The sequence below is a fragment of the Rattus norvegicus genome, chromosome 17 (assembly GCF_021556685.1).
Source record: "Rattus norvegicus strain SHRSP/BbbUtx chromosome 17, alternate assembly SHRSP_T2T, whole genome shotgun sequence".
Taxonomy (NCBI): Eukaryota; Metazoa; Chordata; class Mammalia; order Rodentia; family Muridae; genus Rattus; species Rattus norvegicus.
In genome coordinates, this window is record NC_141550.1 from 41,958,112 (window position 1) to 41,975,078 (window position 16,967).

Genomic DNA, 16,967 nt, shown 5'->3' on the forward strand with positions numbered 1-16,967 from the left:
TTGAGAGCAGTCTGAAGGTCTACTTAGTGAGTTCCAGGGCAGCTAGGGCTGTGCAGAGACCCTATCTCAAACAAACTAATACGATCCACCTGTACCATTCTGGGGCATATACATAAAGAATTCTGAATTGTACAACAGAGATACTAGTTCATGTTTGTTGCCGCTTTATTCATAATGTTCAGAAATTAGAAACAGCCTAGATGCCTATTAACTGATGAATGAATATGAAAATGGGCTACATTTATACAATGGAATATTATTCAACTCTTAAGAGAAATTTGAAATTTTGAAATTTGCAGCTAAATGTACAGAGGTAGAAAAAATAATCCTGAGTGAGGTAACCCAGACTGAAAAGACTAACATTGTATGTTACCTTTTATGTGGATGTTGCTTTTAATTTTTAGATATGTGAGCTACAATCTGAAAAAAACACAGAGGCTAGGTACCCAGTAAAGGACTTGGGCAGAGGAGAGGACCTTCCAAGGAAGGGGAAACAGAAGATAGTAGCTATGGAGGGACCAAGAGGAAACTAGACTGTAATTAAGTAGGTACGTACTTGGATGGAAGCCAAGGGTAAAGGAGGGAATAGGGTAAGAGACATCTAAAGACTTGTCCACACCTGCCCTTTCCAGATGCAATGAAGGCTCAGGTAAGTTGTTTTTTTCACAGAGACTTTTCACAGAGTTGGAAATGGGAAGGTCTGAATTGGGAAGCAGAGGTCGAGGATCAAATACTGAGCTGTTCTGCCCCAACTCCCCTGTCTCTGCCTGGTCTGCACAATAAATCACTCGTTAACACTCCACATATCTAATCTCCCAATTTCCACAACCTTGAATTTAGTGTGGGCTCCTTGAAAAGTCTCCAGCCCCAGATCTAGGGCTCTGTTACGATGGGACTCTGGCATTTAGGCCAAGGCTGCAGGAGGAAATTCTCCTTCGGAAAAAGAGCAACCCAATATGCTCTTGCCACTACAACTTCTACAGGCAACAGAGTAAATATGTCAGCAGGCCTTTCCGTGGATCGGGTGTCTGTTTCAGCACTTCACCTAGCAGAAAAGTGTGTAAATGAGCCGCGTGCCCAGACATTGCTGTTTTCTTCCTTATATAGGTTGGAAGATTCCTCACCTGTGGTGCAGAGGTGCAGGTAAACCTGAAGATTATATCTCTGAACTCAAACCTGGAGCAGCAGCTTCTCTTCCTCCCCAGCTGTAGCCTAAGGGTGACTGACCTTGGTTTCTCCTTTCAGGTCCTGGGACTTGGACCTCAGCTCTGAGGCACTGCTAGTGGGGCCGAGTATTATACCGATGGCCCAGGCAAACAAGCACATCTGTTGCTTCATTTTTTCTAGGAAGGAACAGCTATCCAATCTCAAATTTCAAATTCAGAAGCAGAGAAAAACTAGTCGGGATTCTGCGTAGTTAGATAGTCTACCCACAACATATGGGTTCACCTGAGTTCTATAGGTTCTCTCAGGACAAACTCAGTTGCCATGGTGGAAGTATTCTTGAGTTTATTGGTCATTTTCCAAACTAGAAATATCGGGTGTGACCATTTCCAGTTAGAGCCACTGGTAGGAGGCAGGGCTAACTGTAGGGTTTTCCTCACTGCCTTCTGAAAATAGGGGACATAAAATATCAATATTTATGCTCGGTTTTGAGTCTCTAGCATGTGAGGCAAGTTGATAACCATCACACAACAGGAACACCCTACAATAACACCCTAAAATAACATTCAAGACAGTGTCTTTGCTAATGTCACAGATCCACACTAACAGAGGGGGAAAAAAAACCCTGAAGGAAATCAAAACACAGATAAAAGCCGTGGATGAGAGACGAGGGAACAGCACAGGGAGAGGGAAAAATAAAAAAGGAACAAAGGTACAGACAGATTCAAACTTAACTAGACAGCTGGAGGATGTGGGTAGCTCATATTACTTCTATGCTAATCAAGCTCTATTTCAACCAATCCCTCAGTGCCCTGGATCTTCTTGTCCCTTGTATTTGCAGTGGGTCTACCTGTTCTCAGGACTGCATGGCTGATGAATCCCAAAATGCAGAGCCGAGGTTCTCATAGACAATCTGCTCAAAAGCCTTTCAGAACCCGAGAGTCTACGCCATTTTCTAACACAGTGGTTCTCAATCTGTGAGTTGCTACTCCTCAGGGAGTCATTGAATGACCCTTTCACAGGGGTTTCTTTAGACAACCAGAAAACATAGATATTTATATATGATTCATAACTAGCAAAATTACTGCTATGAATTAGCAATGAATACAACTTTATGGTTGTGGATCAGCCAGCATGAGGAACTGTATTAAAGGGTCGCAGCATTAGCATGATGCCTTATATTTGCATGGCCCATGGAGTGGTACAATTAGAGGGTGTGGTCCTGTTTGAGCAGGTGTGTCACTGTGGGTATAGGCTTTAAGGCACTCATCCTAGCTGCCTGGAAGCCAGTATTCTGCTATCAGACTTCAGATGAAGATGTAGAACTCTCAGCTCCTGCACCATGCCTGCCTGGGTGCTGCCATGTTCCTTCCTTGATGATAATGGACTGAACTCTGAACCTGTAAGCCAGCCTCAGTTAAATGTTGTTCTTTCTAATATTTGCCTTGGTTGTGGTGTCTGTTCACAGCAGTAAAACTCCATCTAAGGTAATTAGGAAGGCTGAGAAGCACTGCTCTATGATGAGAGGGAAGTGGACATGAAAAAACGTGGAGAACCAACAAATTCCTGGTGACAGTAGAACAGTGTGGCTTCCTTTGTTTTTTTTCCTGAAAGAGGATGGAGAATGTGCTCGTAAAGGTCGGGTCAAGGATGGTGAAAGCTCTAGCAGGCTGGAGCATGACAAATATGGTACCGACAACTTTTCCCCCTTGATAAAAACGTACAAAGCTAACCCCCAAGGTCTAGTCCTTTATTTGTCTGCTGATTCATTCCTGTGACTGAACATCAATGTCCAACTATCAAAAACATCAGGGTCAAAATTCATTATTTTGACTAATCTGATTAAAATACCCAATCAGAATTTGCCAACAGGTCCTAGATCATTCTAATACAGACCTTTTTTTTTCCCCCTCTCAAAATTAACTCTTGCAAAGCTATTTGCTGTGGTGTCAGATTCAACCACTTTGTCTCTTTGCCTTGCTTAATAATGGATCTCTTTGTATTTGATCTGTGCTTGGAAATCGATGTTTGGGTGTGATCTATGCCTAATCTGGCGCCAGAGTGGAGCACCCCATAATACGCTCTGTTCCTTTCAGATGGGTGAATCTGAGAACGTCAGAAAACTGCAAAAGAAATAGCAAGTGCTGTTTCTGCCGGGTTTCGAGCCAGGGACCTCTCACATGTGAAGCGAGCAGGATAACCACTACACTACAGAAACGTACAATGCAATGGGGTTGAATTCCCGTTCCTTTGCCATCCAAGACCGGCACTGTATCCTTGCCTAAGTGTGATCCAGAAGTTACAGATCCATACTAACGGAGACAAATGCAAGGAATGCAACCAAAGCAAAGATAAAAATCATAGTGGAGAGGTGAAATCCTGCTATAGAGAAGGATTAATAAATGTGACTTGGGCGGCGCGCAGGATGGAGAGAAGTCTTGGGAGGGAGAAGAGTAGAAAGTCCTGCGGTGCACCTCAGAAGAATCCGGCCCGGGTAAAAGTCAGGGAATGAGGTTGGAAGAGCCTGATCACCCGGAGTCACCTTGAGGAGAACGTCGCAGCCTCTGGAGAGCTTTTGAGAGAACCTGGGCAGATGGCACAAATGGTCACAGCATCTCGTTAACCGACAGTCCCTCGGTTCCTCCCTCCCTCCCTCCCTCCCTCCCTCCCTCCCTCCCTCCCTCCCTCCCTCCCTCCCTCCCTCCCTCCCTCCCTCCCTCCCTCCCTCCCTTTCTCTCTGTCTCCGTCTCTCTGTCTCTGTCTCTCTGTCTCTGTCTGTGTGGCTGTCTTTCTCTCTCCCTCTCCCCCTCCCCCTCTCTCAACAGAGGAAAATTGAGACTAATGGGAAGGAAGCCACATTCCTCTCAAGCCGAGTGGAATTTGGTCCATGAAATGTTGTCGGAAGTGCTGAACTGTGAGTAGCTCCCGCAGAACAATCCTCCGATAAGCGGTTGAGTGAGCAGAGATGGACGAGAAAAAGAAAGATTCCAGAGAGGCGGGTAAAAAACAGACAGCACGGGGTGGTTTAAGAGGAAAAGCCTAAACCTGCTTACATAGAAGAGGTTCTGACTTAGTGTCTGGCGAGTAAAGGGACAAATGGGGACAAATGTAAACAAGTACATAATTTGGATGTGAAAAACTCTAGTTTATGCTTAGAGTGTTTGAGAAAAGCCTAAAACTAATGAGGGTAATTTTCAGTCCTCAATTTAGAGGAATCGAGTACTCCCAATTGCGAGGCTCTCAATAGAAATGGTGGTGCACAAAGTAACATAACAACTAGAGGATGTGAGTATCTCACTACCTCTCACATGCTAAGCAAGTGCTCTACCATTTGAGCTAACTCCCTTCGGCAGAGACAGTTCCTTTTTTTTTTTAATTGTACTTTCTTTTATGCTAACTGTCTCTACTGGTCTCTCACAGGTATCTGATGTAGCTATGGTGCAGGAAAACATGACAGTGAAGGATGAAACCTTGGAGCTGAGATTGTCTTACCTGCCCAAAGTGTAGGAAATGAGTTGGGAATCTGAAAACACAAGAGAAAGTGAGAAAAACAGTGCTGTTTCCACCCAGTTTCGAACCAGGGACCTCTCACATGTTAGGTGAGCATGATGACCACTACACTACAGTCCTAGTTTTACACATTCATTCAAAATTTATTTAGTAAATGACAGGATGTTGACATTCTTTATATATGTGTATTATCATAGGATAGCTAAAAGTCAAAGTAATTACAATGGCTGTCTCCCTCCATCACTAACCATTGGTAACTCCACTCTACTCTGTTAGGCCAACTGAAAACTCTGATTGAAAACTGTAAGCAAAGTGTTGTGGAATTTGTCCCTCTGTGGCTGGTCTACCTCACTTAACACTATGTCCTCAGCTTTTTCATACCTGTGATTGTAAGTGACAGAGCCTCTTTAGAAAGGGCGGAGTAGCTAATGTTCCATGTGTGTCTGCTGTGTTTTCCTCTGTCCACTGATGAACAGTAGCTTGATTTTGCATCTTGGTTATTAAGAGTAATCGTGCTGTGAATGTGAAGGAGTAAGTGTCTCCAAAAGACACTGAATGCTTCAGAACACCTTGATTCCACTACTGTGGCAATGTGCTCAGCGAGGGGCAGGCACTGTGGCTCTCCTCTCATTTTCTAAAGAAGTCGTCATGCTAGAGCACTAGCTGATCTTGCAGAGGACCTGACCTTGATTCCCAGCACCCACAAATCAGTTGTTAATGTAAGTGAAATAATGTAGAGTACTAGAGAGCTAAAAAGGAATAAAATTATTAGTGTATGGTCACAAAAACTTATTAATTCCTTATAACGGGTGATGTGGTATCTTGTAAGCCTAATTGAAAAGAGTAAGTAAGCTATGTAAGATGGATAGATGTAAGTCTTTAACTTTGACAAAGTAATATTTAACTTTGACTAATATCTTGGGGCATCTGCTGCCTCCTTATAGCCACTTGCGAAACTGCATGCAAATATCCTAATGATTCTTTCCTTTCTCTGTGTCAGCCAATGACACACAGAACACCCTCTCCTCCCTTCCCTTTTTCAATGTCTTAGGGTTTTATTGTTGTAAAGAGACACCATGATTATGACAATTCTTATAAAGGGAAACATTTAATTGAGGCTGGCTTACAGTTTCAGAAGTTCAGTCCATTATCATCATGGCAAGAAGCATGACAGTGTGCAGGCACACATGGTGCTGGGGAATTCTATATTGATTCACAGTCAATAGAAAGAAGAGGGTGTGTCTCACTGGGTGTAGCTTGAGCACAGAAATCCACCCTCACGGTAACACAATTTCTGCAACAAGGCCACATTTCCTGATAGTGTCACTTCCTATGAACCAAGCATTCAAACCCATCAGTCTGTGTGAGCTATTGCTATTCAAAGCACCACATTCCACTCCTTCACCACCATAGGCTACTAGCCATATAATAATGCTGAAATGCATTCAGTTTAACTTCAAAAATCCCTATAGTCTATAACAGTCTCAAACTTCCTTAAAAGTCCAAAGTTCACAGTCTTTTCTGAGATTCATGCAATCTCTTAACTGTAATTTCTGATAAAATTAAAATGAACAAAACAGATCACATACTTCCAACATACAATGACACAGGATATACTTTACTGTTCTAAAGGTGAGCACAGTGAAGAAATACTGTACCAAAGAAAGATGGAAAACCAGCTAGGCAAACTTCAATCTCTGCAACTCCATGTCTGATGTCAAAGTGTTCTTCAGATCTTCAACTCCTGTCTTCCTTGTTGACTGCAATGCACCTCTTTTATGGGGATTGCATTGAATTGTAGATTGCTTTCAGCAAGATGGCTGTTTTTACTATATTAATCCTGTTAATCCATGAACATGGGAGCTCTTTCCATCTTCTGAAATCTCCTTCAATATATTTTTTCAGAGACTTGAAGTTTTATCATACAGGTCTTTTACTTGCTTGTTTAGAGTCACACCAAGGTATTTTATATTATTTATGACTATTGTGAAGGGTGTCATTTCCATAATTTTTCTCTCAGCCTGCTTATTCTTTAAGTAGAGGAAGGCTGCTGATTTGTTTGAGTTAATTTTATATCCAGGCACTTTGCTGAAGTTGTTTATCAGGTTTAGGAGTTTTCTGGTGGAATTTTTGGGGTCACTTATGTATGTATACTATTATATCACCTGAAAATAGTGATATTTTGACCTCTTCCTTTTCAATTTATATCTCTCTGACCTCTTTTTGTTGTCTAATTGCTCTGGCTAGGACTTTGAGTACTATATTGAATACGTAGGGAGAGAGTGGGCAGCCTTGTCTAGTCCCTGATTTTAGTGGGATTGCTTCATGTTTCTCTCCATTTCATTTGTTGTTGGCTACTGGTTTGCTGTATATTACTTTTACAATGTTTAGGTATGGGTGTTGCATTCCTGATATTTTGAAGGCTTTTATCATGAAGGGGTTTTGAATTTTGTCAAGTGCTTTCTCAACATCTATACAAATGATCATGTGGGTTTTCTCTTTGACTTTGTTTATATAATGGATTATGTTGATGGATTTCTGTATATTGAATCATCCCTGAATCCCTGAGATGAAGCTTACTTGATCATGATAAATGATCATTTTGATCTGTTCTTGGATTCAGTTTCCAAGAATTTTAGTTCGTATTTTTGCATCAATATTCATGAGAAAAATTGGTCTGAAATTCTCTTTCTTTTTAGAGTCTTTATGTGGTTTAGTTATAAGCATAATTGTGTCTTTAAAGGACAAATTGGGTAGTGTTTCTTCTGTTTCTATTTTGTAGAATAGTTTGAAGACTATTGGTATTAGGTCTTCTTTGAAGGTCTGATAGAATTCTGTACTAAACCCATCCAGTCTTTTGTTGGTGGAAGATTTTAATGACTACTTGTATTTCTTTAGAATGTTTAGATGGTTTATCTCATCCTGATTTAACTTTGGTACCTAGTATCTGTCTAGAAAATCATCCATTTCATGCAGGTTTTCCAGTTTCATAGAGTATAGGTTTTTGTAGTAGGATCTAAAAATATTTTGAATTTCTTCAGTTTCTGTTGTTATGTCTCCCTTTTCATTTTTGATTTTGTTGATTTGAATACTGTCTTTGTGCCTTCTCATTAGTCTGGCTAAGGGTTTTTCTATCTTGTTGATTTTTCTCAAAGAACCAGCTCCTGGTTTTGTTGATTTTTTGTATAGTTCTTTTTGTTTGTATTTGGTTGATTTCAGCTTTGAGTTTGATTATTTCTTGCTGTCTACTCCTCTTGGGCCTATTTGTTTCTTTTTGTTCTAGAGATTTCAGGTATGCTGTCAAGCTATTAGTGGATGCTTTCTCTAGTTTCTTTTTGGAGGCAGACAGACCTATGACTTTTCTTCTTAGCACTGCTTTCATTGTGTTCCATAAGTTTGGTTATGTTGTGCCTTCATTTATTTTCATTAAATTCTAAACAATATTTAATTTCTTTTTTTATTTCTTCCTTGACCAAGTTACCATTGAGTAGAGCATTGTTCAGCTTCCATTTGTATGTGAGCTTTCTGTTGTTTTTGTTGTTATTCAAACCATTCCTAGTTTGTGGTGATCTGATTGGATGCATGGGAGTATTTCGATCTTCTTGTAGCTGTTGAGGCCTCTTTTTGACCAATTATATGGTCAATTTTGGAGAAGGTACCAAAGGTCCTGAGAAGGTATATTCTTTTGTTTTAGGATGAAATGTTCTATAGACATCTGTTAAATACTGGCTCATAACTTCTGTTAGTTTCATGGTGTCTTTGATTAGTTTCTGTTTCTATGATCTGTCCATTGGTGAGAGTGTTGTGTTGAAGTCTCCCACTAATATTGTGTGTGGTACAATGTATGAACATCTATGCTCCAAATGCAATGGCACCCACATTCATAAAAGAAACTTGACTAAATATTAAGAAATGAGCCCACACACCTATGGTCACTTGATCTTTTACAAAGGAGCTATCCAGTGGAAAAAGACAGCATTTTAATCAAATGGTGCTGGTTGAACTAGATGTCAGAATGTAGAAGAATGCAAATTGACTTATTTTTATCTCCTTGTGCAAAGCTGTGGATCAAAGTGGATCAAGTAGATCAAAGACCTCCACATAAAACCAGATACACTGAAACTATTTGAAGAGAAAGTGGGGGAGAGCCTCCACACATAGCCACAGGGGAATGTTTCCTAAACAAAACACCAATGGCTTATGCTCTAAGATCAAGAATAGACAGATGGAACCCCATAAAATTACAATGCTTCTGCAAGGCAAAGGACACTGTCAATAGGACAAAACAGCAACCCACAGATTGGAAAAAGGTCTTTACCAATTCTACATATGATAGAAGGCTAATATCTAATATATATGAAGAACTCAAGAAGTTAGACTTTAGAGAATCAATTAAACCTATTTAAAATGGGGTACAGAGCTCAACAAAGAATTCTCAACTGAGGAATATTGAATGACTGAGAAGCATCTAAAGAAAAGTTCAACATCCTTAGTCATCAGGGAAATGCAAATTAAAACAACCCTGAGATTCTACCTTACACCAATCAGAATGGCTAAGATAAAAAACTCAGGTTACAACAGATGCTAGTGAGGATGTGGATAAAGAGGAACACTCTTCTTCTGTTGGTGGGATTGCAAGCTGGTACAACCACTCTGGAAATCAGTCTGGCAGTTCCTCAGAAAATTGGACATAGTACTACCTGCAGAACCAGCTATACTACTCCTAGGTATATACCCAAAAGATGCTCCAACATATAACAAGGATACATGCTCCAGCATGTTCATAGCACCCTTATTTATAATAGCCAGAAGTTGGAAAGAACCCAGATGTCCTTCAACAAAGGAATGGATACAGAAAATGTGGTACATTTACACAATGGAGTACTACTGAGCTGTTAAAAACAATGTCTTCATGAAATTCTTAGGCAAATGGACAGAACAGAAAATATCATCCTGAATGCGGTAACCCAGTCACAAAAGAACGATCATGGTATATACTCACTAATAAGTGGGTATTAGCCCAATAGCTTGGAATACCTAAGGAAAAATTCACAGATTATATGAAACTCAAGAAGACAGAAGACCAAAGTGTGTGTGCCACATTCCTTTTTAGAATGCAGAACAAAATACTCAGTGGAGGAAATGCAGGGACAAAGAGTGGAGCAGGGACTGAAGAAAAGGTCATCAAGAGACTGCCCCACCTGGGTATCCATCTTATATGCTGCCACCAAACCTAGCCACTATTGCTGATGCCAAGAAATGCTTGTTGACAGGAGCTAGATATGGGTGTTTCCTGAGAGGCTTTGCTAGAACCCTACTGATACAGATGAAGATGGTTGCAGGTAAGCATTGGACAGAACAAGGGGACCCCAATGGAGGAGTTAAAGAAAAGACTGAAGGAGCTGAAGGGGTTTGCAACACCATAGGAAGAAAACAATATCAAGCAACCAGACCCTACCAGAGCTTCCAGGGACTAAACCCCCAACCAATGAGTACAGATGGAGGGACCCATGATTCCAGCCACATATTTAGTAGAGGATGGCATTGCCCATCCTTATTGGTCTTGTGAAGACTTGTTTCCCCAATGTAGATAGAGTAATGCCAGGGTTTTGAGGTTGTAGTGGGCAGGTCAGAATGGGGGTAACCTCATAAACGTGTGTGTGTGGGGTGGTAGGTTATGGGAGAAGGGGGAGAAGGGGATAACATTTGAAACGTAAATACATAAAATATCAAAAAAGTAAAATAATTAAAAAGTTGAATGTAAGAAAAATATATCATACATAGACATATTGGACACAAGGAGGTGGTTCTAAGAGGCAAGTTTGTAGCATTAAGCATTTCTTAACACACACAGAGTGATCTCACAGCAGTAACTCAGAGATATATCTGAAAGCTCCAGAACAACAAGAAGAAATAACATCCAAAAGAGTAGACAGTGAAAAATAAAAGTTAAACTCAGGGCTGACATTAATGATACAGAAACAAACAGACAAACACAGAAACAAACATTAGAAAACAATTCAAAGAATCAATGAAATGAGTTGGTTCCTTGAGAAAATCAACATGATTGAGAAACTTTTAGCCAAGTTAAATAAAATACAAAAGAAGATCCATGTTAACCAAAGTAGAAACAAGAAGGGAGCATTGCAGCAGACACTGAGGAAATGAAAACAATAAGAACATAATTTAAATCTATATTATACCAAATTGAAAAACATACAAGTAATGAGTGTGTGTCTTCTTTGTAAGACCCATGAAAGTTAAGATCAAATAAACAATTTAATCACATCCCAGAACTTCTAGTAAAATGGAAGTCCTGTCCTCCTCACAAAGGCCTGAGCCAGATGGATTCAGTGCTGAATTCCGCCAAACCTTCAAAGAGGAATAAATAATACTAACTCAAATTATTCCACAAATTTACAAAGCTACTATTACCCCATAGCAAAACTGCAAAGACCCAATACAAATTTATAGATAAAAATCATTTACAGACATAGACACAAAGACTCAAATAAAATATTTGCAAACTAAATCTAAGGAAATATCAAACAGATATTCTAACATGATCAAATTGGCTTCACCCTAGAGTTGCAGGAGTGGTTTATATATGTAAATCAATAAACATAATTTACCCCATAAACAGTCTGAAAGACAAGAAATACCATCATCTCATTAATGTAGAAAGGGCTTTTGACAACACTTAACACCCATTCATGATAAAAGTCCTAGAGAGATTAGGGATGCAAGGACATATCTCAATATTATAGTGGCAATTTACAGTAAGCCCACAGCCAACATAAACCAGAGAGAAACTCAAAGACTTTACACAAATATCAGGAGCAAAGCAAGGATGTTTATTTTTCCAATCTACTCAATATAGTATTTAAAGTCTTATAAAAGCATTAAAAAATCTAAGGGGATACAAACAGGAAAGAAAGGAGTCAAAGTATCTTTATTTGCAGATGACATTTTATAAAAGCCATTAAACACTGCACCAGGAAACTTATAGAGGTGATAAAACTTTCAGCAAAGTTCCATGTTACAAGCTTAACACATGAAAATTGGTAGCCTTCCTACATACAATGGAACAAGAAGTCAGGGAAACAGCTCCTTTCGCAATATCCTCAGAAAACATCCTGGGATTTACAAATAAAATCTTTAAGACACTGACAAAAGAAACTGAAAAAGACACTAGAAGATGGATAGACCTCCTATGCTCATGGATTGATAGGATTGATATTGTGAAAATGGGCATCTTGCCAAAAGCAACTTACAGATGCTATGCAATCCCCATCAATCCAACAGAATTCTTCATAGAAATTGAAAAAAAAACATTCAAATTAATATGGAAATTAAAACAAAACAAAGGAAAAACGATGACCATCCTCAGGAGAGCTGAAACAATCCTGAATGATGAAAAGAACTGTTGAAGATGTCACCACCTGATTTCAAGCTGTATTGTAGAGCCATGGTAATAAAAACAGTGTGGTATCTACATAAAACCAGATGCATTGATTAATGGAATCAAACCAAGGACTCATGCATAAGTTCACACACCTATTGTCCATTGATTGTTGACAAAGAAGTAAAACACAAATTGAAGAAGAGACAGAAGTCTGCCTGCATCTGCATCCTGATTGTTTGCACACTGGACAGCTGCATATACAAGAATAAAAACAGATTTATATCTATCCTTGTGCATCAAAATAAAACAAAACAAAAAACCAACAACAAAAAACCAAACCAACCTCTCAATGGATAAAGGATGTCAACACAAGGCCAGATACCCAGAATCTGATAGAAGACATAGTAGGGAACAGGCTTAGGAAAAGAGTTGCAGAACAGGACACTGATGACACAGGCAGTAAGATTAGTAAAACAGAACCTCATGAAGCTAAAAACCTCTGTACAGCAAGGGACACCGTCATTTGGCAAAACAGCAAGCTACAGGATGGGAAAAACTGTTTACAAATTATACATTTAATAGGTATATAAAGAACTATCAACTGAACATTAAGAGAACAACAAAATTAAAAAGAGCTTCAGTACTAAACAGAGAGCTCTCAAAAAATGAAATGGAAATGGTGAGAAATGAAGAATGCTTAACATTCTTAGCTACCAGGGAAGTACAAAACAAAACTACTCTGAGATTTCATCTTACTTGCATCAGAGTGGTCAAGATCAATAAAGCAAACGACAGCTCCTGGGCCAAGGATGTAGGGAAAGGGGAACGCTTACTCATTGTTAGTGGGAGTCCAAACATGTGTAGCCCCCATGGAAGTTAGTGTAGTGGTTCCTCAGGAAGCTGGAAATAGATTTTCCTCAAAATCCAGGCAAAAGTGGCATGCTAGTGCATGCCTTTATCCCAGAACTTGGGAGGCAGATGCAGGCAGACCACTGTGAGTTTGAGGGAAGTCTGATGGTCTACATTGTGAGTTCCAGGATAGCCAGGGCTATGCAGAGAAAGCTTGTCACAAACAAACAAACAAACAAACAAACAAACAAACAAACAGGCTAAGACAATCTGTCTTTACCACTTTGAAACATACACCCAAAGAACTCTATATCCTACTATGGAGATATTAGCTGATTCATATTCATTGTTGTTCTATTCATAATAATTCAGAAATTAGAAACAGCCTAGATGTCTACTGATGAATGAATAATGAAAATGTGGTACATTTATACAATGGAATATTATCCAGCTGTTAAGCAAAATGATATTTTGAAATTTGCAGTTAAATGGATGGAGGTAGAAAAAATAATCCCGAGAGAAGTAACCCAGATGCAAATGACTAATATTGTATGTTGTTATCTCTTATGTGTGGGTGTTGCTTTTAAGCTTTTGATATGTGAGTTATAATCTGAAAAACCACAGAGCTTAGGTATTTAGTAAAGGACAGAGGTGGAAGAGAGGATCTCTCTAGGAAGGGGAAACAAAATGTAGTTGTTATGGAGGGACAAATAGGAAACTAGAATAGGAGGATTAACTAGAGAGCTGGATGGAAGACAGGGATAAAGGAGGGAATGTGGAGGGAGGGACAACTAACAGCAATTGCCATTGGAATAACCACAGGGAAACCTAATAGTGTAGAAGCTTCCTAAAATATATATGCAAGGAATCTAATGGAGTCACCCATAAGGAGAGACAATGCCATATGTAGATAGCTAATGACACCAAGTAAAACCTTCAGGGCCAGGAATGGACTACATCTTGTTGAGGCATTGGTCTAAGGGGCCCCATGGAAACCTCCAAACATCACAGGCTATTCCCAAGGCCCTTGGTTACTCCTGGTAAACTGATGGTTAGGGCAGATTGCTGAAGAGAACACTTTTGTCATTGAACATGGAGGTGCCCAGGTGATTTTGAGATGGAGCTGTTTCTCCTCCATACATCACGGTGGAAGGGAAAGTCTCAGTTGATCGACCCAGCTCTCAACATTTCTGAAATTCGCTTACTTTTGAAACAGTACAACAATAACAGTTATTGCACAATGGGGATTGCTAGGATTAATTTGTTAGAGGAATAAATAAGCGAATGAAGTCATATCCCTTTTTGTGCCTTAATTGCAGCCAGGCACATTCAGAGTACCAAGCTGAGAAGGGACTTGTCCTGCTTCCTCCATCACATGGTAGGGAATAAGAGCAGACATTTCCTTGCAATGTCCAGTGTGGCCTAAGTCTTCTCATTACCCATCTGGTCAAAACACTGGGAATTGATTTTAGTGTGATCACTAACCATCAATGGTTACTTGTTGTTGTTGTTGTTGTTTCAAATGTGCCTTGGAATTCTCTTTAGTCCTTTATTTTTACCCATTGTCACCCTGTTACACAAGCAACTAATTGACCCTGGATGGAAAAGGAGGTCTCTTTGTCCTCTCTGTGGTTGGACCTCAGGACCTTCTGGTCAGGAGCTTGACAGACCTGCAGCTGCACTGAGACTGCCTCTCCCATCTTCAACTTCACATTACAAATGTCTTAGTCTCCAAACATCCTGTATCCACTTGCAACTTATAAAGAACAAAGCATCACTTGGATTTTGCACTCTAGCAGCTAGTGCTGCATCTGAAGCATTTCACATGCACAGTGATGACACCCACACCCATCTGGGATGCATCCAAGCAAGGCCCTCTGAGCTGAGGGAGCAGGTTCACTTTTAAGTGCCTTGTGCCCCTCCCTTACCTCATGTTTCACTCCTCTGACACACCCATCCCTCAGGAGTCTTACCTCCATGTTCTCGTTGGAAGAAAAGTAACAAGGAGATTTTTCAATCACTGGTTTAATGAGTGAATGAACAAGTAAGTAGTCCTCACACTCATTCTCCATCCACACCATGCTGTTGGATCCTCTCCTTCCATCTGTGTCTTCATGACTAGAGACATCCCCCTTGCAAGATTTCCACAACCTAAGGTTTCTAGTTCCATACTCCCTTAATTAATTGAAACAATTTATGAGTTTGTTCCATGGAGTTCAGTTGAATTTTGGCAGCAGAAGGACTTGTCCACATCTGCCCTTCCCAGATACAATGAAGGATCAGGTAAATTGTTTTTCAAGTGTCTCAGAGTTGGGAAGTGACAAGGCCTGAACTGGGAAGCAGAAGTTGAGGATCAAATGACCAGCGTTTCCTCTGCACAGTAACTCACTCATTAACACCCCAGATATCTAATTTCCCAACCTCCACAGTCTTGATTTAGACTGGGCTCCTGGTAAGAGTCTCCTGCCCCAAGAGCTGGGCTCTATCACTGTGGGACACTGCCAGGGCAGTTCCAGACCAGGAAGGCCTTTAAACCCAGGCTGTAGGAGGGCCAGGCAAGCACACCCACTGCTTAATCCTCCAGGAGGGAACTACTGTCCATCATCTCATTTCAGATTCTACAACAGAAGAATGCTAATCCTGGATTCAGATATTCCATGGGAAATGTCCCACGTTAGACTGTCCACTCAAGACACCTCAACTCAAGAGGGTCCCATTCACGATGTTTCAACCAGCGAGGTGGAGGTGTCCTTGATGAGTTCAGTGGTTGTTTTTCAACCAGTTTAGGAATGTCTGGCAGGAGACAGGGCAGAGTGTAGGGCATGCCACACTGCCTTCTGAAGGTAAAGACAAAAAGAGAAGAAAGGAGGGTAGAGCTCGGGTAATCGGGACCACCCCGAGGAGAACGCTGTAGACACTGGAGAGCTTTTGAGGGAACTCGGACAGGTGCCATAAACGGTTACAGCCAAGTGATTCTCGGTTTTACACAGAGCTTAGAAATCGGAAACTGAGATTAGTGGGAAGGAGGCCACATCCCACTCAGGCCCAGTAAAGGTTTGTCCACATGATGTTGGTGGTGGCAGTGCAGTGCTGTGGGAAGCTTCCTTCAGGTGGGGCTCAGAAGTGAAGCAAAGCAGTAGAGTTGGCAAAAGATGGACAAGGAAGGTTCCAGAGAAGTTACAGCAGGCACAATGTGGAGGTTTAACAGTAAAGTTCTACACCTGCACAGAAAAAGTTCTTACTCAACGTTGTCATGCATTTGTTAGATAAACAGAATACTGAAAGAAAACTATGGAACTCCAAAGTTTATACTTTTAAGTGTGACAGCAAAGAGTAAGATCAACTTAGTCCAAAATAGACATTTCTTCCATAGAATCTAATAGAAGACTTAAGAATGACTAGAAATTCAAAGACCTTGGAGGATGTGAGCATCGATCCCACTACCTCTCACATGCTAAAGTGAACACTCTACCACCTGAGCTAATCCCTCCACACAGCAGACTCCTTCTTGTACTTTCTTTTATGGCAAAGAATTTCTACTGGCATTCACAATCTACTTGCTATAGTTAGAATTCAGGAACACATGACCATAAAGTCTAAAAACAAAGCCAAAATTCATATTTCCTAATTGTAGGGAATGAGCTGAAGGTCTAAAAACACATAAAAAGTGAGAAGACTCATGCTTCCATCTGGTTTTGAACTAGGGACCTCTCACGTGTTAGGCAAGCACGATGACCACTATGCTACAAAAGCACCTTGAGACTAAGCAATTTCCTAATTTCTACACATGTATTCAAAATGTGCTTAGTAGATGGCATAATGTTTTCTTTGCATATATGTATCACAGGGTAGTTAAGTCAAAGTAACTAAGATGGCTGTCCCTCTCCATCCCTAGCACTTGGTGACCCCACTCTGCTCTACTACTGCCAACTGAACACTCAGATTGCACTCTGTAAGTACGGTGGAGTTTGTCCCTCTGTGGCTTAACACCTCACTTAACACCATGTCCTCATGGTGACTGCAAGTGACACAGCCTCTT